General features: G+C 43.6%; 1 long non-coding RNA gene across 1 annotated transcript; it reads right to left on the bottom strand.

Moving 5' to 3' along the window:
• Positions 1 to 5,143: 5,143 nt before the first annotated feature.
• Positions 5,144 to 17,698, bottom strand: LOC106835693 (uncharacterized). The gene is made up of 6 exons (XR_006514793.2): positions 17,460 to 17,698; positions 16,636 to 16,861; positions 6,205 to 7,033; positions 5,941 to 6,086; positions 5,725 to 5,800; positions 5,144 to 5,298 (listed from the first exon to the last, which is right to left on the bottom strand). It is a non-coding gene; the product is annotated as an uncharacterized lncRNA (long non-coding RNA).
• Between the last annotated feature and the right edge of the window lie 4,878 nt (positions 17,699 to 22,576).

The raw sequence follows: 22,576 nt of genomic DNA, 5'->3' as shown, positions 1-22,576 counted from the left end.
TGCCCAGAATCCAGGTCGTTCGCCATTCTGTGATTTTCAGAGTTCCTCTTCTTCCATTTTTTACTTTCAGGACAACATTTGCTTGGGTCTAATCTTATAGCACCAGCTGTTCTCTACGGTCCCTCAAAGATTATTGACAGAACACAGCAATGACCTTTGCAAGATCTCTTAGCACCCAAGGGTTTAAATGGTTTCAGGCCAAGAAACTTGACGCCACTTCCAGTAGTAAGAAGGTCTTCCATATTCCCTTGGTTATTTCTTCGTAATGGGTGTGTCCTGGATGAAGCTGGGACCCACCGTTTTCTCTGAAATCACGAGCAGAATGTGAGGAAACTGCCACTCAAACCTGCGTTGATCTTTGTCCAGAAATGAAATGGTGAGTTGAATCCTTCTGAACAGTCAACCCTTGGGTCCACTTCCTGGGTCATTTGTTATGTACTTACACACAGGTGAAGTGAGTGCCCAGTGTGTGCTCTCTGGATGGTGATTTTAGGTTTGGATGAATGTTTTGCTTTGACAGCGTGTGTTTTTGCATACGATTGAGCCTGAGCTAAGTCTCTACCGTCTTGCTTTCAGAGAAGGGGAGAAATATTTCTTAACTCTACAAGAATGTAGTGAATTACAGCATTTGCTTACTCTTGTGGAGTTGAGAGTATTTTTTGCCTGAGCAATTGTTCGCAGGAGCTGAGGCCCAGGAGACTGTGAGGGACACTCAGGCAGAGGACTCACCTCTCCCTGGAGGAGAGACTCTAAAAGAGGACTGAGGACACTTGGAGCGCTGTAACTCATGGGACCCTTTCTGTCCTTCAAGCGGCATTGTTGAAGACTCATGACCCCAAAGCCTTTTGGACTTTTGTGTTCTGATGGGACTGTGCTACTGGTCACCACAGGACAAGATTGCAGGCCTGGGGGAGGGCTGGCTTTCCTGGGGGGAGTGGATGTCTATTGTCAATCAACAGAGAAGAGCAGGTGCTGGGATAGGAAATGAGCATGAGGAGGCAAGCCCTTTCCAGGCCTCTGGTTAGGCATAGCCAGGGTTCCAGGTAAAGCAAACCTGACTCCAGGGAGCTTGCAAATGGACAATTGTGCTGGCTCGTGCCACCTGACGGGAGGGAGGGAGCCCTGTAGGGACAGTGCAGCTTGTTCATGGAACACAGGCTCCTGGCCAAGGGGTAACACAAAGCCATGTGTCCAAGAACAGGGCCATGTCCACCCTGGTGTGGGGCTGCCCCCACCAGGAGAAAGGCATCACTCTTTCTTTCACACCAAGGTACCACCTACTAACCAAGCCCTCTGCCCACCAAGTGGGGTCTCCTTCCAATGCATCTGTCCACCCGTGGGGCAGGGAGGGGGGACTCACTTTTTCTATTTTGTCAGCCAATGAACTTTCTTTTTTTTTGGAAGATTAAATTAATTTTATGGACTGATGAAAAACTAAAGTGATGAGAAGTATGGATCGTAAACAATAATCATTGAGTTCTGCTGGAAATCTATTTTTCTTCTTTTCACTTTAAGCCAAAAGGACATATAATTATAGGCTGTTGGTGAGCTAATCATTTTAGTTTCTTCAACAAAAAACGCGTAGTTTAGCAGTTGCACAGCATTAAATATCCACATTTTTGCCGAACCCTGACACTCCTGATTTTTGTGTTGACCTCACAGGCTAATGGAATCACCTACACTGTCGGCTTCAGACTTTCTTTTCCCTTTTCTGCCACCCTGATATTTGGCTAATTCTGCTTATACTACTTTCACTTCAGATCTTTCTTGTTCCAATGCAGCATGAAGGCAAGTCACTTCCCATACAGGCATCTTCTACATGCAACGAACACCATGGGCCTGCTCAATTACGTTTTTGTAATTTGTACAAAGACATTGGAAATCTGGGCCTGAGAACCCCGAAATTAGCAACATCTTTGTACTGTTGTTACTTATTCTCCGCCTTGTTCCTCTTTTATTTTGGAATGTTTAGTAAAGACTTGTTGACAGTTGCAGATTGATGAGCTCCTGCTATCTGCCAGGGACCCGGACCCTGGGGATACATAGTGACAAAAAAACCAGACAGAACTCCCTGCCCTGGTGCAGCTTGTGTCCCAGAGGCAGGGTTGATGGGTCCCAGTTGTGTGCCGAGGGACTTAGGGAATGCTGCATCCCGTGCTTCAGATGCAAAGGCGGAGGGCAGCTGGCAGCCCTCTCCCCGAGCCTTGCCTGGTGGTACCAGCGGTGGAACTGGCTGGCTGTGGCCTGCAAGAGGGTTAGTCTCTTGATTATCATTAGCAGCAAGGGAAGATGTGGGCGGTAGACAGACATTCGCAGCCTGGCACCCTGGGCATCTCAGAAGTATCGGAGGCACGCAGCGAGGGGGCTAAATCCTGCTGCGTGGGGACTCTACATTTGCGAGGGGTATGTGAAGCCTGCTCATATCAGTTCTACACGGCTTCATTCCCTCTAACCAGCACTAATTCTGCTTTTCCAGCCTGAACATCAGTCTTCTTGACTGAGAATTTGGAAGTAAAGTGCAATTTGAGGAGTTCTGCTTTCTGGCTATCATCTGTTAACAAAATATAATTAGTCCCATTTAGCCCCAATTAGCCTCCCTTTCCTATGGAGCTGTTGCTCATTGAGAGTCTCTGCTCATGGAGACCTATTCTGGACATTTCTAACCCTTCTCGGGACGTTTCTAAAACCTGCTTTCCCAACAGGTTCAGGGCCCTCATCTGCTTGGGTCCTGGATGTCAGTGGCTTTGTAAAGGCCAGCTCCTCTCAGGGTCTCTGTCACTTCCACTTCTGCAAGGCAGGATGTCTGGAATTAGGTTCAGGGGAGGAGTTTTTCTCATTTCTGCCTTTAAATTATGAGAGATGAAACTGTCAGCACCACGAGGAGAATTGATCAGACACCCTGGGTTCAGTAGAATGAGTTGCCCAACTACCCCCACTCCGTCTTGCTGCCGTGCCAGCATTGTCAAATGTGCCATGGGGGCCTGCTCACGCCTCCAAGCCCTGAGGGCAGAGCCACCTGCATGTGGACAGCAGGCATCAAAGTGATGGCTCGGCAGCAGATGGCTATCTGGTGGAATGCCATGTGAGCCTTTGTGTCTGCAGACTCTCGGCTGCTTGCCTCGTCTACATACACCCCAGCTAATCTACTTCCGGTTTCTAGCGTCTGCTCCTGGGGTCCCCCCTGTGTCTCCCTGTGTCTCACTCTTACGACTTTCTTTCTAGATTTGACTCACTTGTGTCACCTGGCTTCTGCCCTTAGATTGACCTTGAGCCCATATTTGTCTGCTCTTGAGTTGATCCGTTTTGCAACCAGTGTGATTCGTGCTCCCAGTGTGCCCGTGCCTGGCTGCTTCCTGGCCTGGCTTGCTTTGCTTTGAAGCCTCTGATCCTTGCTCCCAGGGAGCTAGCCCTGCCCCTCTGCCCCAGCCTAGCAGGTGGATTGCGGCACTTCTCGGGGGCACATCATCAATTACTTATATCTGGTTGCACAACCCACAGCTCGTGCCACAGTCTCATTTCCCTTTCTCTCCCTCTGCATTTCCCTCTCTGCCCTCATGGCTTCTGGATTTCCACACAGGTGCTCTCTTCTTAACATGTGGTCACCCTTTCCTCCCCTTCCTACCAGCTCTGTCTTTTAAAAAGGAACTCTTCCATCGCTGCCATCCCAGCCCATCCTCCAAGGCTCATGAAACCAGCACAGTCACATTTGTCTCCCTGAGCTAAAATCTTAAGGTCACTTTTTTCAGTTTCTGTACACTGTACCCTGAGGTGTAGACTTCCAAGACTGCAAATTTTATTCTCCCTGGTTATTTTGTTCCTGAGAATTACCAGACTTTTCCACCTTTCTTCTTGTTGATTCCATTTCTTTTATTTTATCAAGCTCTGTAATTTTGCTGCCTTAGCTGGTGCTTTGTTTAGGATATTTTTTGGTTTTGAAAAAATGACAGAAAGTGAACTCCAAGAAGCTTGAGAGATAGAATTTGTGGACTCATGTAGCCCAATGAAGAGGGGCAGGAATAAGGTTGGCACCAGCGATGACTAGACCTGGCCTGGACACTCTTGCGACACTCCTCATGCCTCCTTCCTGCTTGCAGAGTGGCTTTATGCTCTTCAGGTGGTTCTCCTCTCAAGGCCGGAAGCGTGGACACCAGCAGCTCCAGGCTCACAGGTTCCCAGCTTTGCCATTGGACAGGGCAGGGCTTGCTTCTCAGTTCAAAAGCCCTTGGAAGCACCAGGTTGGGGTCTTGGGTGATTGGGTCATCTGTGAGAACAAGGGCAAATTAGAAAAGCCCTTACAGAACCTCATCGTTGGAGCACAGTCTTAAATAAAAGGATGACTGGCCCCAGAAAAAGAAGAGTTATTCGCAGACAAAGAATAAATGTTCACTAGGGACCAAGGTTAAATATCCTGGCTCTGACCATCCCTCATCTGTTCCTCCATAAGCCCCCTCTCCAAAGCTGGGACAAGGCTTCCAGTCCAGAAATCCTCCTACGTTGGTGTATTGTTGAGAGTTCTCCGGAGAAACAGAACCAATAAGGGATGTATATACAGAGAGATGTACTGCAAGGAACTGGCTCCCACAATCATGGAGGCTGAGAAGTCCCATGACGTCTGTAAGCTGGAGACCAGGGAGCTGGTGGAGGAGTCTCAGTCCAAGTCTGAAGGTCTGAGAAAGAGGAGAGCTGAGTCCAAGGGCAGGAGAAGGCTAATAACCAAGTCCAAGCAGAGACGGAGAGAAAGAATTCCTGCTTCCTTGACCTTTTGTTCTCTTCGGGCCCTCAGTGGATTAGATGATGCCCACCTGCAGCGGGGAGGGCACCCTGCTATACCGAGTCCACTGATGCAGACGCTAATCTCTTCCAGAAACGCCCTCATAGACACACTCAGAAGCAATGTTTAGCTAAATAGCTGGGCACCCTGTGGCCTGGTCAAGTTGACGCATAAAATTAACCATCACAGTTGGCAACTTGGTTATGGAAAGTTTGACCCCAGCACAAAAAGCTTTTTGTAGGTAAAATGTGGTGGGAGCATGTATTGGAAACAACGGTGGTGGGAATAGAGAGGGGAGAAGAAGACTAGATGACATTATAGTTTTTACACCGAGAGAGGTGTTTAGTGCTAGAGCTGTGGTTTTCAAAGTTTCAAATGCAGCCGAACCCTCTTTATTTATCACAAAGGAAACAGTACACAGAACCCCAATATGCAGAACAGAGAAGAGCAGAGCTGCTGTAGTTGAAGCTTTCCTTGTGCCACCCTCCACGGGAAACTTGGCTCCTCAGGACTCAATGAGAAGGTGACTGTAAAAGAAGAATATGTTGGAGCTGGCCCAGTGGCATAGTGGTTAAGTTTGTGCACTCTGCTTCGGCAGCCAAGGGTTTGCAAGTTTGGATCCTGGGTGCGGACCTAGCACTGCTCGTCAAGACATGCTGTGGCGGCATCCCACATATAAAGTAGAGGAAGATTGGCACAGATGTTAGCTCAGCAACAATCTTCCTCAAGCAGAAAGAGGAAGAGTGGCAACAGATGTTAGCTTAGGGCCAATCTTCCTCACCAAAAATTAAGAAGAAGAAGAGTGTGTTATAGTCTCTGTAACTGCCTTTGAAATGCCTCAGTGTTGACAATGTGACTTGTATGTGTGAGATCTAGATTTACTCTGCATCCAAGGGATGGTCACTTCCTGTAATTGGGAATGCATACCCCAGGGGTGGTTAGCTAATATTTACCACAAAAGCCATGCTCCAGAGGCAGGAACTCTGAGTTCTTCAGCTATCGTCACCTCCAGTAATCATCAGAGGCCTCCTAATGAGTATAATGAATGTTTAGAAATGCTTTTTTGTTGGTGACATGAGTAAAGGTCAAGAGGTGAGGATCAGATAAAATGTTATAGAGATGCTCCCTGCCTTGTAGGAACAGGATATAAGAATCCAGCCAGTGCTTACCTTTTACCTGGGCTCAATTCCTAAACAATCCTGGGTGACAGGATTCTTGTTTGCCTGACTCCAACCAGATGGTCAGCAGAATTTGGCCTTTAGAATATTATTCTTTGCTTCCTAGAAGTTTTCTGTGAAATGTTCTGTGGTAGCTCCTAAAAGGACACAGAACCGGATCTTCGTTGAGATTACAGAAGAGGTTTTGTGATGGTTTCCTCTGCCTGCTGGATGATACATGTTTGTTATACGAAGCAGGACTTACGTGACACTCACCCTTGCTGTAATCTAGTGGCAAGGTCATAAAGAAGAAGAACCAATAGCTTCTCCTATCTTAGGTTGGAGCCAACTTTTGTGAGATTGAGACTTGCGTTTCGAGGGCCTTCTTGGAGAAAAAATATTTAAAATTACAAATACAAAATTAGGTACAAAAGTGAATGTTTATACAGAGTGAAGAAAGAACATATAACATTTCAAATTTTAAAAAATTAATAAATGCCACAAAAATTCAGAAAATAATGCAATATTTTTGTTAGTTAGTGGCTGATATAACTCGATAAGATATATTCCTACATTCTTTGCCCTCATACTCTCTATTTTGTAACATTTTCTGTAGAGAGAATAAAATAATTCAGTCCTTCTTCTAACTTGGTTGATCAAAAAATTTTTGCGTTATTAATTTTTAAAATTCATAAAATATGCAACTTCAATGAACATGTTCCCTGTAGTTCTTCCACAGGACTTGTGCTCTATAAATAGAAGAATTTTGATCAATTTGATTTTGCATAATCTCTTTGAAAAAGAAGAAAATGCTTGGAGTGTTTGTAATTGTATATACTGCATACAGAGTATGTTCCTAACAGAATTTCTTTTTTCTAAGAATTGATGAGAACCAAATCCTCCAAGTATAATTTTATATGTTTTGACTGGAAGAAGTTTCCACAGATTAGCTTCTGGCTTTGCACATAAAAACTTGTTTTTCTTCCCCTTTCTGTATCTAGTGCTGGGTGCCGTGGAACAGATTCACATCGCAGTAGGCCCTCTGGTCCTGCATCTTCCCATCATGTCAATGGGGAAGTTTGCCCAGCGGGTGGTAGGAGTATTTCTGCACAGGACAAGAGAGGAACAAGTTAACTACACATGGAAATGTCTGCAGACCACACAAATACATCCCACCAAACCCAAACTAAATGTATTACCAACTCAACTCAAGTTCAACATAACTAGATCCCCAAAATGCTTATGGCCGCTCAACACCACTTGACAACAGGAGATTGGCTGAAAGGAATTCAAAAAGGCAAGAGAGAGAGAGTACCTTAATTGATTGTGGTTCAAATATCTGTCCTTTGTGAAATTTATAAAAACTTCTACCATATAAACAGATTGCTAGGGACCTGCCTAGCATCAAATGAGAGCTCTCATATTTAGTTTCATTTGTTTCATGGTACATTGCTTCTGCACCAAACTCTATTGAGAGTTACCAATATTTACCAAATTGGGAACAGCCAAGCTGGCTTAGGTGGGTTTGCAACAAAGAGAATAAATGGAAGACAAGACTTTTTCCATTTATAAGCTCCTGCTGATTATCATCAGCAAAATAGTTACATGTAAAATAACTGCCAAAAAATTGTACAAAACTCCAAGGCCATAAGTGCTTGACAAGCAGTGTGTAGGTCCACACCTGGGATCTGAACTGGTGAACCCTGGGTTGCCAAAGCAGAATGTGTGAACTTAACTGCTGTGCCACTGGGCCAGCCCCAAATTAAATTTCAATATGACTGTTTATGGCCATAGTGGAGTAACAGGTACACAACTAGTTCTCCAAGTGTAAATTACTAGGAAACTACACAAAAAAAATATATGAAATAGTTCTTTTCAGATATTCAACAACAGATATTTCAGGAATGGGATTCCCAAGAGAAGAGAGTCAAATGAGATGAGCCCTACTATAGCCCTGGCCTTTCACTTCAATACATTTCCTGGACTGGTGTGCAGGAAGGGGGAATCCACACAGAGTATGACAATCTCACTGAGCTGAAGAGTCAGAGATTAAGGTTCAGGAAGGCTGAGGCAGCTGGAATCTGTGGGGCAGGGTACCAGAGTGGATGATCAACACAGAGAAAGAGCTCCAGAAATCTGCAGAGGACCCCCATAAATCTTTGGCTGAATAATAAGATGCACATGTTTGGGGTGAAAACTCCACAAACACAGGCAAAAGATAACTATCAAGGAAAGATAAACCGTGAAGTGCTATAAGCTGAACGACTACCAGAGCTCACACAGGATTAGGAGATATTTCAGATCAGCCAGAATGGGAAGACCTTATTGAATATCTGGGGAGTTCAGGTGAAACTCCAGAAAGAGTGCACTTTACCAGCAGGGGTAAACTTGTTCTAGAGCAAAGGCTACTCCAGACCTGACCTAAAAAGCCTCAAAGGGATCAAATTGATCTGAAGTTAAATCAACTTCTTATCAGAGCTAAACTCAATACTCCTTAAAGGAACACAAGAAAATGTAGCAATGTAACATTCCCAGTAACCAGCATCCAATCAAAATTACACGACATGCCAAAAACGAGAAAATGTAACCCACTATGAAGAGAAAAATCAGTCAATAGAATCAGATCTAGAAGTGACAAAGACAGAATTAGCTGACAAGGACTTTAAAACAACTATTATAAACTCATTCAAGGAATTAAGGGAAAACACGAACATAATGAAAAGGTAAATGGAAATTATAAAAAGAAACAAATAGACCTCCCAGAGCTAAAAACAAAACAAAACAAAAACTCAGTATCTGAAAGAAAAAACCCTCTAGGTAGGCTTAATAGCAAATTGTACATTATGGAAGAAAAGATGAATTAACTTGAAGAAAGTGAAATAGAAAATATTCAAATTAAAGCACTTGGGAGAAAAAGCTGAAAAAAAATAAGTGAACTGATCCTCAGTGACTTACGAGACAGAATGTCCAGAAGGAAAGGAGAGAAGGGGAGCGGCAATACAGAAAAAAATATTTTAAGAAAGAAAGGCTGTGATCTTCCAAATTCAGTAAAAAATATGAACTTACAGAGCCAAGTTCAATGAACCCTATGCAGAATAAATTTGATGAAACCACACAGAAAAGGGGAAAGGAAAATCAGTTTTCATATTATGTGTAAATATGTAAAGTGGTATACTATTTAAAGATAATCTATGATAAGTTAAAGGTACTTTCAGTAAACCCTAGAGCAAATTCTGAAAAAAGAGAAAAAGCTAGAGTCAGACCCTGTGGCCTAGCGGTTAAGTTCAGTGTGCTCCACTTTGGCAGCCCAGGTTCAGTTCCCAGGAGGGGACCTACACCGCTTGTCAGCGGCCATGTTGTGGTGGTGGCCTATATACAAAATAAAGGAAGACTGGCACAGCTGTTAGCTCAGGGAGAATCTTCCTTAGCAAAAAAAAAAAAAAAAAAAAAAGCTACATCTAGTGAGACAATAGTGTAAGTAAAATGAAATACTAAAAAGTTTTCAATCCAAAAGAAGAGATAGAAAGAAAACAAATAATAGATGGGACAAATAAACAGTTAATTGACTTAACACAGTGATATTGACTATTCCATTAAATATGAATGGACTAAATTTGTCTATTAAAAGGCAGATACTGGTATACTGGTAGAAATATAAGACCCAACTATACGCTTTCTAAAAGACTTGTCATTTTAATATAAAGTTACATATAGGTGTTAAAAAAAGAAATTAAGTTGAGTAAATTTGAAGATCTAATTGGCTTTATTAAACAATTTATGAATTGGGCAGTATCTCATATGGTAAGCAGAGAGATACTCCTAGGGGATACACAACATGGAAGACTTTTATGGTAAGGAAGGAGGGACAAGGAAGTCATCAGAAAAGGAAAAATGAAAGTTCATTGGAGGAAAGTAAGAGTTCAGGTGATGATGACTTCCTATTGGCTGAGCTGCCACGTTTCTATTGGCTGAGCTTGTTGTTGGGCAAGAAGGAAATCCTTTCTCCTGTTGGAGTGGTAAACTAGTGACACTCCCTGTATGGGTATGCAAGGTACTGTCGCTTCCTGTTGGGGTCTGTAACTGATGCTGTAATAATCTGCTGCTGTAGTTGATGTCTTCCTGCTTGAAGTAATTGACTAGGAGTGGTAGGGCATGAGACCTCACTCTACAGACTTTCCAGACTCTAATTTTAATTGAGTTTGCTTTATTAATTTTAACATAGATAAAAAGTTAAAAGATAGAAAAAGATATATCAGGCAAATAGTTGTTATAAGAAAGCTAAAGTGGCTACATCAGTATCAGAGTATCCTTCATGGTAAGAAATATTTCCAGAGATAAAGAGAAATGTTTCATCAAGATAAAAGGATCAATTCATCAAGAAGACATACAATATTCAATGTTTACACACCTAAAAACAAAGCTTATAAATACCTAAAGAAAAAACTGACAGAACTGAAAGGAGAAATAAACAAATTCAAAGTATAGTTGGAGACTTCAACAGTCCTCTCCCAGTAATTGATAGAACAAGGAGACAGAAAATCAGTAAGGATGGAGAGGATTTGAACAATACTATCAACTTATTGAATCAAATTGATATTTATAGAACACTCCACATAGCAACTGCAAAATACACATGCTTTTCAAGTACACATAGGATATTTATCTTAGAGGACACAGAAGAGCACAGACTGAGCCAAAAAACATGTTTCAATAAATGTAAAAGTGTTCGAATTATACAGAATATGTTCTCTGATCAGATAATATTGGAATTAATTTAGAAATCAGTAACAAGAAAAAATCTGTAAAATTAACAAATATTTAGAAATTAAACAACATCCTTCTAAATAACCTATAGATGAAATTAGAAAATATTTTTGGAAACTAGAAAACATGTTCAATGTTAATTATATTTAGATAGATAGCTAGAGAGATCTAGATATCAAAATACGTGAGATGCAGCTAAAGAAGTGCCTAGGGGGTCATTTATAGCTTTAATGCCTGTATTAGAAAAAGAAGAAAGGTTTAAAATCAATGATCTAAGCTTCTACCTTATGAAATTAGAATAAAGAGCACATTAAATCTCAAGTAAATAGAAGAAAAGAAGTGATAAAGATAACAAAAAGCAGTGCAATACTGGGGCAGTCCCCGTGGCTGAGTGGTTAAGTTTGCCCGCTCTGCTTTGGTGGCCCAGGGTTTCACCAGTTCAAATCCTGGGTGCAGACATGGTACCACTCGTCAAGCCATGCTGAGGCAGCATCCCACATGCCACAACTAGAAGGACCCACAACTAAAAATACACAACTATGTACCAGGGAGCTTTGAGAGAAAAAGGAAAAATAAAATCTTAAAAAAAAAGTCAATGCAATAGAAAACAGGCAAACAATAAAGAAAACTGAAAAATCCAAAAGTTCACCCTTTAAAAAAAATCAATGAAATAAACTTTTAGCAAGATCAATCAAGAAAAAAAAGCAAAAACATAAAAACAAGTATCAGTAACGAAAGAGAGGACATCACTACACATCTTACAAACATTAGAAACATAAGGGAATTGTGATGTTGTGATTTATAATAAGAAACATATTTGGTCTTCATCCCCATTCCTGGCACAGAGCTCCCAAAACCCTTAGAATCTTCTGCTATCAGAGCTACGAAGGTGTCTCTTGTTATGTAATGAGGTGACTTCTGGAAGGTCCCTAGGCAACCTAAGGATGGGGGCTGATTGCCAGGATAACTAATCATGTGATCAAAGGGTTGGAACTTTCAGTTCCACTACCCCATAGACTTCCAGGGAGGGGGAGGGGCTGGAGGTTGACTTAGTTGCCAATGGCCAATGATTTAATCAATCATGCCTATGTAATGAAGCCTCTACGAAAACTCTAAAGGATGGGGTTTGGAGAGGTTCCTGGCTGGTGAACGTTTGGAGATTTGGGGAAAGTGGCACATTCAGAGAAGACGGAAACTCCATGCCCCTTCCCACATAACTTGCCCTACACAAGTCTTCCATTTGGCTGTTCCTGAGTTACAGCCTTTTATAATAAACTGGTAATCTAGTAAGTAAAATGCTTCTCTCAGTTCTGTGAGCTGCTTTAGCATATTAATCAAACCCAAGGAGGTGGTCATTGGAACCTCTGATCTATAGCTGGTTGGTCAGAAGCACAGGTGACAACCTGAACTCATGGTTTGGTTGGCCTCTGAAGTGGGGAGGGGAGGCAGTCTTGTAGGACTGAGTGCTTAACCTGTGGGATCTGATGCTATCTATCTCCAGGTAGATAGTGTCAGAATTGAGCTGAATTGTAGGACCCCCAGCTGACGTCAGAGAATTCTTTGGTGTGGGAAAAAAAAACCCACACTTTGGAATTGGTGACAGAATCAGTAGGAATATTATGAACCACTTTATGACAATAAATTTAATAACCTAGTCAAAATGGACAATTTCATCAAAAACACAAATAACCGAAAGTAACACAAGAAACAGGAAATCCGAATAGCCTTATGTGTATTAAAGAAATTGGATTCATAATTTCAAATATTCTGACAAAGCAAACTCCAGGCCTAGATGGGTTAAAAAATGAATTCTATCAAACGTTAAAGGAGGAGATAATACCAATCTTAGACAAAATCTTTCAGAAAATAGAGGGGGCAGGAAACACTTCCCAACTCATTACTCTGATATCAAAACCAAAAACATTAAAAGAAAACTGCAGACCAACATCCCTCATGAACACAGATTAAAAAATCCTTAAGAAAATATTAGCAAATAAATCCAGAAATATAGTTAAAATGATAATACATTATGACTGAATGTGTTAATTTAATATCTAAAAATCAATCAATATAATTCACCACATTAACAGAATAAGGAAGAAAAATCATATGATCATTAGAATCTATGTAGAAAAATCATGTGATAAAATTCAATGCCCAGTAGCAATTAAAAAAAAACCAGCTCAGCAAACTAGGAATAAAAGGAAACTATCTCAGCTTAGTAAAGGAATCTCTGAAAAACATGAGCAAACACTATAAGGTAATATTGAAAGACTCTGTACTCTTCTACTAATATTAAGATCAAAGAAAGACTATTTACTCTCACCTTCTCCTCAACATTGTGTTGGTGTCCCAGCCAGTGACATGAAAAAATAAGGAGATAAAGACTTATAGATTAGGAAAACAAAGTTAAACTTTGCTATTCCTTGTGTACCTAGAAAATACTAACATATCTACAAAAAAATCTACTACATTAATAAGTGAGTTTAGTAAGGTTGCAGAATACAAGATCAATATACAAAATAAATTGTATTGCTGTACACTAGCAGAAAAAAGTGGAAAGTAAAATATAAAATGCCATTTACAGTAGCATCAAAAATAGAAAATACTTCAAAATGAACTTAACCAAACATGTACAGAACCTATACACTCAAAACTATAAAAAAACTGTTGAAAGAAATTAAATGAGACCTGAAGAAATGGAGAGAGATACTATGTTTGTGAATTGGAACACTTTTGTTTTGTTTGTTATTTTTTTGCTTTTGTTTTGTTTTTTTTTTAGCAATTGTAGTGCTGAACTTAAAATTTATATGGAAATGCAAAGAACCTATGTTAGCCAAAACAATTTTGAGAAAGAAATTCACAATTGGAGGACTTAAGCTATCTGATTTCAGACTTACTTTAAAGCTACAGTAATCAAGATGTATTGTCTGTGGCTGCTTTCTCACTATGGCAGCCACAGAGATGCGTAGTTGCGACAGGGACCATATGGCCCACGAAGCCTAAAATATTTACTTTCTGGCCTTTACAGAAAGAGTTTTCCCACCCCTGGGATAGATGATGCTTGTATATAAGACGCACTCCCATGTACAATTCCTGGCCCACTAGGCATTATTCCACCATTTTCTCTGCTACTTATTATAGCATATCAGAATGCAGGTGAGTGAATATAATTTTAGAAATAATATTTAATCCCCTTCTAATTTATTTTAAAATATAAACTGTTCATAAATCATGGCAGCTTATAATTAATAATACATTGTTTGCAATATCCCTTACAACAGCTCACAAAGCTATGGTTGAAAACTGCTCCTACTAGGATGAAAATAATTACACATTAAATTTGCATAGTATATAAATGTGTAAATGAGCATAATGTCTTACTAGACCCATTTTATAAATGAGGAAACTGACTGTCAAATGCACCTATGAGAGCTTGCTGTAGGTGATGAGGGCGTGGATAGGAACAGCAGACCAATGGGACAGTGGGATGAAGAGGTACAAATTGGTGATTGGTGATGGATTGGATGTAGGTTATGAAGACAAGAGTGTATTGAAAAAATAATTCTGAGGGTTATGGTGAGTCTGGGTTTTTAGATATAGTTGCTTTTGACCTGATGGGAAAATTGTGAAGAAATATTTATTTAGGCATCGAGAGCAGAAAGTCCATGAGCTCAATTTGCAACTGCTTAAAGCAATGTGTTTCAAATTAATGAGCTTGCTTGGTCATCATGTTAGAACACAGATTGATTCAGTAGTTTGAGGACAAGTCTCAAGTTTCTGCATTTCCAATAAGTTCCTAGGTGATTCTGATATGGTGACTCAGGGACTACACTTGGAGTAGCTAATGGAAATTCAAGATTTCTTCTGGAAGATAAGGGGAGGGTCCTGACAGGGCAGTGCTTTATATGCATTTGGAAGGAAGGAGTCTATTGGTCTCTAGAGGCAAGATAGAAAAGGGCCTGCAACCTCGAGGGCATCCTCAATGCAGAGAAGAGGAAGATCCAGGGCAATCAAAGAGAAAGAGTAAGAGCTGTCAGAAAAAAAAGGAGAACCAGGAGAATTTAGTGTCATATGGAATCGTATGGAATACTGTGTTTCAAGGAGGAGGCCGGTGGAATTCCAACATATAACTCATTCTTCCTACCATCTTCCCTGGCTCCTTTCACGACTTTATTTGCTCTATTTTTTCCAGCCCTCGCTTGGCTGTACTAAATGGTTATTGGATTGTCTGTCCACCCCTTTTGCTAGGAAGGACTGTTCATATCAATATGGCAACCATAAAAGCTGCCACGTTTTCATATGAACCTGTGCCCCTTCCATCACTTGGTCCAGGCATGGGCACCTGATCACAGCTGGACCAATCACAGTTCTTCCCTGGGATTATTCAAAATAGGACTTGATAGTTGCAAAAATTGTTAGGCACAAAACAGTCTCTATAGTGGTGAAAGGTGTTAGTTACAAAATCTGCTGGTTGTTGCCTGCCATGTTAGAAAACAGCACAGAGAAAAATTATAGACAAATTAAGATAAAAAAAAATTAAAGGTGATGGAAGAGAGCCCAGGCAGGGTTCCAGTCCGTTCCAGCTCTTCCCAATCCCAGCTACAGCCCTTCCTTTCCCATGATTTTGTTATTCAATGCTCCCTTCTGTGACCCAGAAAATTCCTCTATTGCCTAATCGAGTTGAGTCACTTGCAGCAGAATCCTGACTAATACTCAGCAAAGCTTTTCCCAGACATTTTCTCTTATACATCATTCTCCTTGGGCCTCTGCACCCTGTTGACTGCAGCCTTCCCTAGGTACTTGCACAGGATGACACCAGGCCAGAACCAGCTGCTGGGCAAGGACCATAAACCCCAGCATTGGTCTTGGTGGATGTTAATGTGTCACTGAACACCAGTGTACCAAATCCATGTGTTCATGGCAACAGCCAAAAAAAGCCCACAGAAGTCTACTCTTCAGTACACAGGGGCCTCTACTGGCAGATTTTTAAGACCCTGGGGGCAGAGCTTAATGTGCATAACTATTTGCAATGCACAATTTCCTTTTTACTCATTTAGACTAAATTAAATTCATTTTGGAATTCTTAAAGTTATTGCTTGTTGAGTTCTCCCCCCTAACTTCCAGTTCGAAACACATTTTCCCCAAACTGAAAGCCACTCCCGTCTCTGGCTCCCTGGATGCTTCAGATCCCTGGAGAGGCCCTATTCCTCCACAGTTCGCTGGGATTAGCACAATAAGTTAACTCCTTCACTGCTGGGAAATCCAAAAAACAAAAAATAAAACCTGCTGTTTCGCAAAAAAGCAAATATTGCTAGAACTTCCCACTCCCCCCCCCCCCCCACCAACACACACACACACACACACACCCCAGCCCCAGGCCTGGCTGAGAGCAAGAGGCCCCCTCCCACCAGCCCTTCACAGACAGAAATGCTGGCATCCGTAAGCTGTCACTCTGAGGAGGACAGCAGCTGTGTTATTCTATGATTTATGGAGCAGATTTGCATTTCCTTGCCTTTGAAGCTTGCCTATAATCTGCCACATAAATATTTGAGAGACAGGATGGTGGAAACAGACCTAAGCAGCTTAATCGAACGCTTGGCAGGTAGGGGACTTGGGCTGGTGTTCATTTCAAACAGCCCCATTGCCCCGGGGCCTCTTGGTGTGGGTGTACAAAATTGAAATTCAGTGTTTAAACCCAACGCTACAGTGGAAATCCCACTTGAAGGAAAAGCCTGAAGAATGCCCGTCGGAAGACAGGTTTCGTTTCATGTCTGGGCTCCTGGGCCAAAAGCCCCCTTTTGCCTCCTCAGCTCTGCTCCGGGATGTGGGGAGCAGGAGTAGAAGGGTCTCGGCCACTCCAGCACCCCACCCGTGCCGATGGGGTGACCTGAAATCCGCCCTGCTCCACGGCAGCCCGAAGCCCATGGAGGGGCGCCTCACCCAGGAACAGGAACGCTCGTCTCCCGGAGACTAATCAGAGTTCTGGTTGTCACAGGGAAGCAGAAGGCCCTGATGGGGAAGCAGGGCAGCCTCAGATTTTCCGTGCATCCACCCCCGCGCTGCATTTCCCGAAATGTGGTGCAGAGCATACTCTCTGGAGTTGTCAAAGGTTCCTATTAGGTGACCATAATCACAATGCTCTTTAGCCTGTTATTAGCTCCAAGTCCTGCAGTAAAAACAACAATCAAAGTCTGTTTAACCTCCTTATTTGAGCAAAAGCCATGCACTTTCATTTTCACAGTAGTTATATTAATATACTATAGAAGAAGTAGACAATGGGAAATTATGCCCTAATCTGATCGAATAACTATGTGTTGATTCCCCTATGTGCTAGAAGAGGGAGTGCCAAAGCTGGTCTTTATCCTCAGCACAAACCAGGAGTGCCATTCATGGCTTAGGCCCCTTATGTTGTACAAGGCTGGGGTTCGGGCAACACTGAAGGACAGAGTGCTCCAATCTAAAAGGACCTCTTAGAAAACTCTGAAGGGGAGAGAGCAGAAGATCCAGTGAACAGAGACCCAGAGTGAAAGCCAGGAGTTATGGTTAGCCCCGCCCTGCCAGGAGTTCTGTGGTCCATGTCTTGAGTCCAAACATTTCGCCTCCCTGGATCTCTGTTTTCTCATCTGCAAAATGAGGCAGTTGGTCTTAATGACCTCCACAGCCCCTTCCGTGCTAATATGCTGCAGCAGGCTGGGGCTGGGGCTGGAGCCAAGATTTAGACATGGCTGGATGGTACAGTGACATCTTTTCCCACTCCTTCCCACCTGGTTTCTGGAGCTCCAGAGAAAGTGTCCCACGGTGTCCACAGCTGAGGCTGCCTGCAGACTTGGGACAGGAGAGGAGGGAGGTGGGGAGATTAGTGACGAAAGTCAAATGTGGAGCTCCTAGGATACGGTCCAACGTCAGGAGCAAGGAGCCTGGCAGACTCAGCAGCACAGTTCCGAGTCAGGAGGAAGCAGTGGTTGCGGGTCTAGTGCGGTGGCCTCTACTACACCCAGCCACCCTGGAGGCGAGCAGACAGCTGGGGTGTCTCACCCGCCTCCCAGCCCCCAGATGCCAAGCGACCCTGTTCTAGGGCCCTGTAATTGTTACACTGGGGGCAGGGAGCCATTCTCCTTCTGCTCCCAAGCAGACCACCAAGAGTCAAATGTCCAGGAAGGCCAAACAATTTGCAGACGGGGGTGAGACGTCCTCAGGGACTTTGGGAGAAGTTGTGAGTATAAAAGACACTGAGCAGGTTGGTGTCCTGGGGCGGTGAGCAGGGACTGGGTACGCATGTTAATTTGGCCTCCTTTGGACACTCCATGAGCCTATATTAGTTTCACAAAAGCTTCAAAGGAGAACAAGACTTAAAACGGATCTGGTGACCACATTCTGGGGAGTGGCTGCCTGGGAGAGAGAGGAAAAGGGACTAGTCTCCTGAGGAGGGCCAGTGAGCATGCCTGCTGCTGACAGAGCTGACAGAGGAGGAAGGAGGCAGACCTCCGTGCTCTCTGGCTGGCACTCTGGGCCTCACCGGCTTAAACTTGGCAGGAGCAGGTAAAAATCCTGGGAGAGGTTTCCACCGTAGGCAGCAGGAGCAAAGAAGGGGAACGAGCAGTCGCTGAAGTGGAATGAGATTTGGGGACCAATCCATCAGTCAATCCTTATGCCCACCCAGAAAGTGGGCTCCGGAAAGGTGGGAGGGATTATTACACCTACAGCACAGAATGCTGGTGGCTGCCTCCTCAGTCGTCAGCAGAGCTGTCACACACAGCAATGGCATGGCCCTGCCTCTACATCAAGTAGGAGCGGCGGGGGGCCATAATGCCATAATGGGGGGCTATGAGGTGTGCAAGACCGTGGGGGACACGTAAAGACAAACACAAGAAATAGGCCCATGATTACCTTGAGCCTGTCTCTTTAGACCTCCAGGTAGATGGGGCCGAGGAAATCTCTGTTTGACAAATTAGGTAGTGCCCAAGAAGACTTTGACCCCATTTGTGGGTTCTTCACCAAAACCATGATGGCCTTTCCTCTCTCCACAGGGCTGAACCCACAGCCCAGCCCATTGTCCTGTGGCCTCTGCAGCTGTGCCTCTGACCTGGGTGGGGCTGCAAGTCTGGGCAGGAGAGGCTCCAGAAAGCTAGAGCTGTTGCCAGTGATCTGTCTCCAGCCTGAGGCAGGAGCCAGGCTCAATGCCAGAGCAACTTCTGATCAGTCATTAGGCATAGACTTTGCCCCAGCCACACAGTCACCTCATTCCTGCCTCAGGGCCTTTGCACTTGCTGTTCCCCTACCTGGAATATTCTTCCTCCTGATCTTCACCTGACTTGCTGCTTCCCTCTCCATCAAATGTCACCTTCTCAGACAGCCCTTCCCTGACCACCCCGGCGAGGGTAGCCCCTGTTTACTCTCTGCTATAGTGTCCTGTTTATTTCATTTTTGACACTTACAACAGTCCATAATTTTCTTGTTTATCTGTTTACGTGTACAGAGGGCACTGGAGTGTTAGCTCCCATAAGGGAGGGGTCTTTGGTTTCTTGTTCACCACTGTCCTGAGCTTCCAGCACCACGTTTGGTGCATGGTGGGTACTTAGTAAATATCTGTTAAAGGAGCCGATAATGAATGAATGCCTTGCAGCAAGGGCTGTGGTTTCTTATCCAAGATAACCTTACCCCTGTGCTTCCCCCTTCCTAACAGAACCCCAGATTTTGCTTAGCAGCCTGTCCTACTCATGACCATGTGTTTCACTGAGCCATTTGCAGCATTCCCTTTCCCTTTGCTAATATCTGGTTTCAGAAAGGACATGTGACATAATTCTGGCCAGAGCCATGAGCAGAAGTCTACTGGGTCCAGGTAGAGGGTTCTAAAAGAGGTTTTTCCCTTCATAAAAAGAGAAGCAGACACTGCCATTTGATCTGGATAGATGCTTAGCACAGCTGAAGAACCCAGGTCCTCTATGACATTACTGAAGAACAGTACATCTTGTTATGGGCCATAATATATTTTCTCATTAGTAAGCCATTGTGAGTTGCATCTTTTGACACTTTCTTCCAAAGACATTTGAACCATAGAGACTACAGCGTATGCTGTCCCTTAGTCCTAGTGGCTGCCACTGGCCTGTAGACTGGAGTCTTGGCTTTTATCCCCTAGATATAATGTCAAATAAACATGAATTAATGAACTAGTTTCTTCCTTACTTCATCCAGACATTGAAAACCTCTGTGTACCAGGCACTGTGCTAGAAAGAGAGATTGACAAGGCATAGTCCCTGCCTCGAACCAGCCCAGATCCCATGGGAGGAAGACTCGTAAAGAGAGACTGACAGTCTAAAATGCACCTGCCACGACAGAGGGGCACAAGGTGCCACGGGGGAGCTGAGAGCAGGGGTGGGGTGGGTAAGGTGACTGAACAGTTTTCACAGAAGAGGTCGTATCTGAGCTATCTTGAACAAAGAGCAGGAGTTGCTCAGATGGACGAGCTGGCCAAGAATCTTTCAGGCAGAGGGAACAACAATATCCTATGTTCCAGAGAAGTTAAAGAGTAAGCAGGACCACTTTTTAAACATCTACAATGAGCTGAGCACTGTGCTAAGTGATTTAACATGCATTGTCCCCCTCTAATCCTTAGGACACACATGCAAGGTAAATACTGTTATCCCATTTCATAATATGGAAACTGAGGCTCCAAATAGTTGTGACTTGTCCAAGGTCATATAGCCAGAAAGTGGCAGAGCCAGGCTTTGAACTCGGACTGTCTGACTCCAGAGCCCATATTCTTTCTGCCACCCCAGCACTCCTCTTACAGAAGTGGACCCTGTTTGGAAAGCACACACCTATAGACCAACCCAGTGACCTACCTGTGAAAGAGAACACAGCTCTGAGAGCAAGAGAGAGAAGTGAGTGAGCCGACAGCTGGGAGAAGGTGTATTCTGGGTGGCATAGTGTTGAGGTGGGTGGTTGATGGAGACAGTGGGCAGAAAAGAGAGAATGTAGGTGACCTGAAAATACCAATCTCTCTTAGGCTGTGTTTATTTTAAGTTGAATGACTATACTCAGGGTTGCCATCTTCTAACCATTTCCTTTCAAATCACTCTTACAGCTAAATATCATCCTAAAAATTTACCAGCCCACAAATTTTTGTTAACCAGCTTGCTACAAATATTATACAGATGGCAAAATAAATAAAACCCATTGGTAGTTATGACTAGCCTCCTTGAAATGGTAACTGGCCTTGGGCTCCCAGGGACTCGGCTTCGAGAAGACCGGCTTAAATGATGAACAGGAAGATGAAACAAACATTGCGTCTCTGGGCACCATGTGGCACTGCAAGTTGGCACCCAGATCCTGCAGACACCTTGGTCTGCAAGCTTTCTTCTTCATGAAACAAGGGGTATGGCAGACACCCATCATCATAATAAAATAACAGCACCAGCTAATTTCCTGAGGCTTCAGGCTCAGCAGGGAAGGATATAATATTGCAAGCCAGCAGAAGCCAACCAAGTGGTGATACAGTAGTTCTGTTTTACATTACATTAAATGTTACTATTTCTGAAGGGAATATCTGTGGAGCACTGGTGTAACCCATAGCAACCGGCTAATAAATTGTAACTTACACTGCCTCAGCTTATTGTGGGGGTGGAGAACAGCAGGAAAAAAAGACCAAAAAAAAAAAGGCAAATGCTGGCAAAAATGCCACATTTTCCGCCTTCTCACCACCTCCCCTACACATATGCGTGCACACACATACACACATACCACCACCACAAATACAGGCTGCATCAGCATTCCCTAGCAAAATTACTTAAAGTGAAGCGGGACGATTAGCAGCCAAGGGGTTAGAATTTTTTACTTTCCTGTTTGTCTATACGATGCCTCTTTTAAAGCTCGGAAGGTGTACTTTAAATATTTCTGACTGAGCCCTGCCCTCTGCAAGGATGACCCTCTGCATCATTTCGCAGCCTCTACTGAGGGTGACAGTGCTCAGCATCAATGGAATGGCATGTGGAAGTGAGTTGCATAGCTCACCTTTTTTTCCTTCTGTCTGTGAATAGCTCATGCCTAATTGCCCCCGTACTTCAAATTCACAGCAGGCTGGTGAGCCTTGCTCTTTGCTGCGCTGGGCTTACTCTTTGGCCTCAAGTCCCGCAGATTCCTCCCATCCATTAACTCCTGTTCCCTGAGCCATTCAGTCTTTTACACACTCAGTCAGTCTCTCCAAAGCTGCGACACTGGATCTTTATTTACAGGGAATTATTCGTGGGACATTTTGTAGCCCTCAGACAGTGTGTTCATCTGTGTGGGCTGATTAACCCTGGACACCCCCTCCCTCTCCATGTGGACAGTGCTGAACTTCATGAAATTGCTCCCTATTCTGAAATGCCCATCACTCAGCTGCCTGGGAGAAGTGACCAATGCTCCTACCACCTGAATAAATGTCACTTATCATCTTCCTTTGCTCCAGCCGTCTCTGCTGTGTGTATGGAGGAAGGGAGCCAGGGAGTGCACCAAGGCTCAGACTGGAGGGGCTCTCCTTGTCTCTTCCCAAAGGAGACGAGCATAGGGCACAGAGACGAGCTGGGACTTGGAATCAGCACTCAGGATCAAGAACCATCTCAGGCACTTACTAGCTGAGCATCACTGGGCAAAATCATTTTGCTTCTGGAGACTTATTTCCTCATCTGCAAGTAAGGACACTGCAAGTATCAGGATGCGTTTGGCTGCAGTAACGGAAATCCTAACTCACAACGCTTAAAAAGGAGGGAATCTATTTTCTCACATGGCACTGCGTAGGACAGGCTGGAGCCTCCACTTCCACTGCCCTGTGATTCCTGGGTGGATTCCTTTCATCCCCAGGGTTTCCACACCAGAGCCCGTCTCTACTGCAGTGTTGGGCTGT

Source organism: Equus asinus, chromosome 16 (assembly GCF_041296235.1).
Source record: "Equus asinus isolate D_3611 breed Donkey chromosome 16, EquAss-T2T_v2, whole genome shotgun sequence".
In the NCBI taxonomy this organism is placed as follows: Eukaryota; Metazoa; Chordata; class Mammalia; order Perissodactyla; family Equidae; genus Equus; species Equus asinus.
The sequence above is the reverse complement of the archived record's forward strand: the minus strand, read 5'-3'. Positions and strand labels throughout refer to the sequence as shown.